Here is a 3,410-nt window from a genome sequence, read left to right as displayed (position 1 = left end):
TGGAGGGTCATTGTTCGGGTAATCCGTGCATGAGAGAAGCTTATGTAAATTTTCATTCTTTGATTAATAAATTGTCTGTACCCACGTTGGGACAGGCCGTGGACTGTTTCCCTCCTTGCACTCTGAGGGTTTTAACCACGTCAAAAATACTGGTGTATTGATTTGAGATCTGGTTGTGAGCGGTGTCCTTTTGGTATTCTTTCTGAGGAACTTACCCTGTAAATTCCTACATGGTATCAGAGCTATTTGAGGGCCGCGTCCGTTGGTGATCCAAATCTGAAGCCGGTAGAACTGCATGCGGCTGTCGTTTCCTAGATCTGCTGTTTCTGACTGCTTTCGGGCCGAGAGGACTGCTCTGTTGCGTTCGGAGCATCTGTTTCAGTGAGGAACCCCTTTCGTTTCACGCGAAAAGGTTTCCGGTAGCCCTAGCTGCGTCATTTTTCAGATCGGGAGGTATACAATGTTTTTTTTGCAGTTTACTGTCATTTTCTCTCTGCTTATTTCGGTTTCGGTTTATTTAGCCTTTTTTTTTTCCCGGATCTATACCTTTCATTTCTGCGTATGCTCTTTGCCCTGCGACTCTGTGCGATCTGGGCAAATCAGAAACAGAAAGAAAGGATTTTTCTCATGCGTATGCTCTTTTCCCTGCACCTTAGTGTGATCTTGGAAAATCAGAAACATTGAGAAAAATATTTAGTTTTTCGGTTAAAAGCTAACTTTGAGATTTTTTTTTTAAAAAATTCTAGTTTTTTGGCTAAAGCTAACTTTGAGCCGTAAGGTTCGTTTTTCTTTGCATATTCGTGTTGGGTTTTGTGTTTTGTGTTTTGTAGGGGAAAAGAGCCTTCCCAAGGCAAGCACGCAAATCGAGGCCCCCCCCCCCCCCCTCTCTCTCTCTCTCTCTCTCTCTCTCAAATATTTTGTATAGATCAATTGGTTCAAAGACTTTTTAAGAGAGTAGAGGTCTTGGGTTCAAGTCTCCATTTTGTGGGGGCGGATTTTTTCATTCCCGCACATTCGCGCACTTTGCCGGCAACGTCAACAATTTTTTTTCAAAAAGCCATAACTTCTTCATCCGGAAGCCTTTTTCAGAGCCGTTTTTTTTAAAACCGCCTATTTTTTCGAGATCTATCCATTGGACCACTTACTTTCAGCATCTTCAGCTTCAGTTTTTTTTTTCAAAAAATGGAAAGTCCATGCCAAGTCATTCTTGACAGCACTAACTACTTCCAATGGGTAGCCTACATGGGAGATTTACTTAGAAGTAAAGGTCTCTTCAGAATAGCCACAGACCAAGAGAAGAAACCCAAAGATGAAGACAAGGCCGAAAAATGGGAAAATAGACAAGATCAAGCACGTGGTTTGATAGGAATGTCTGTTTCTCCTGATCTTAGATTCCACATTGCAGAAATTGAAACTCCTCATGAAGCATTAGAAAAACTTGCTAAAGTTTTTGGGATTAAAAATGAAATTAGAGCCCATCAACTTGAGAATGAGTTGCTTACTTTGGATCCTAATAATTTTTCTTGCATTGAAGATTTCTTGTCCAAATTCAAGACCCTTAGATATCTCTTGGAAGGTGTTAAAGTTAAGAAAGAAGATGGTAACCTTATTTATTCCATCCTTACTAAGTTGGGACCAGCCTACTCTGTATTTGTTTCCACTTTCCATTCTACAAGGGAGGCTTTCATTTGTCAAGGCAAAGACTACAAACCCCCTTCCTTTGACCCCTTTTGTGATTCCTTAATAAGAGAACAAGAAAAACTCTTACACCTTGGTCTTCTTAATCTTGGAAACTCTTCCTCGAAAGCGTTAGCCGCCCAGCAGCAACCAAATTCAAAGAATCCTAAGAAGTCTTATCCTCAAAGGAATGGTCCTAAACCAACTCAGCCTCAAGATGAAAGATCATTTCAGCAAAATGACAAGACCAATAAAAACAAATGGAAGAGGACTGACAGACATTGTAACTTTTGTAATCGAGATGGCCACTTAGAATCTAAATGCTTTAAGAAGATGGAAGCCTTGGAAGCCGCAATGAAGAAACATAACATCCATCTGGAGCCTACTTCAACTTCAACTTCCGGAACGGCACTTTCTGCATGTCATCGTCAATCATCTCAGTCTGGTTATGCATTAAATGTATCTTCTTCTTCTTCTCATTCTCATGAGTGGCTCATTGATTCTGGAGCCTCTTGTCACATGGCCAAAAACCAAGCCATGTTTTCTTCTTTAAATGATTGTAACACCAAAAATATATATGTTGGTGATGATAGATCTCTTAATGTTGTAGGGACTGGAACTGTTCATCTAGACAATGGTCAGTTCAATGATGTATTATGTGTTCCAAACTTATCCTGCAACCTTCTATCTGTCTATCAGATAACTCATTCAGGTGAAGGTAAAATTGTTGAATTTTCACCTCATGATGTTGTAATCAAGGATCTAAAAGATCCTAAACAGATTCTAGCTACTGGTCTTGCTGATGATTCCAAAAGGTTGTATAAGTTTCACAACTTTGGGTCATCCCATCTTCCCTCAGTGTTTGTTGCTCATAATGATGAAGTGAGCAAACTTTGGCATGAGCGGTTTGGTCACTTAAACTATCGCTCCCTTCAGCATCTATGTAAAGAAAATATGGTGACAGGTCTTCCTATGGTATCTTGCAAAGATGGTGTTTGTTCCGGATGTGTACTCGGAAAACATCATCGGGACAGTTTTGACAAACGTGCCTCTTGGCACGCCTCAGCCCCTTTACAGCTTGTGCACAGTGATTTATGTGGTCCTCTTCCTGTTGCTTCATTCTCTGGCTGCAAGTACTTCTTAACTTTCATTGATGATTTCTCTAGACGCACTTGGGTATACTTCTTAAAACTCAAGAGCGAAGTATTTAGCACTTTTTTGGCCTTCAAAGCATTTGTTGAAAAACAATCTGGACATCAAATTCTTAAGCTAAGAACTGATAATGGTGGAGAATATGTTAAAAACGCATTCATCAACTTTTGCACCGAAAATGGAATTCAAATGCAACATACTGTTCCATACACTCCACAACAAAATGGTGTAGCTGAAAGGAAAAATCGCACCTTAAAGGAAATGGCTAATTGTATGCTGCAATCTAAAGGACTCAGTCTTAGTTTTTGGGCCGAAGCAATTAATTGTGCAAATTATATAATCAATCGCACTCCTACTAAGGTTCTAGAGAATATCACTCCAGAAGAAGCTTGGAGTTCCATTAAACCAGATGTAAGTCACTTTCGTGTGTTTGGAAGTGAAGCATGGGCCCATATTCCAGATGAAAAGCATAAAGCTTTAGAACCTAAGAGTGAGAAATGTACTTTTGTTGGATATTCTGAAGATGTAAAAGGTTATAGACTTATTCCATTTAAGTCCAAAAATGTTATCATTAGAAGAGA

This window comes from Pinus tabuliformis, chromosome J (genome assembly GCF_031772625.1).
Source record: "Pinus tabuliformis cultivar Carrire ecotype Pingquan chromosome J, CPIR1, whole genome shotgun sequence".
Classification (NCBI taxonomy): domain Eukaryota; kingdom Viridiplantae; phylum Streptophyta; class Pinopsida; order Pinales; family Pinaceae; genus Pinus; species Pinus tabuliformis.
Note: the sequence above shows the minus strand (reverse complement) of the source record.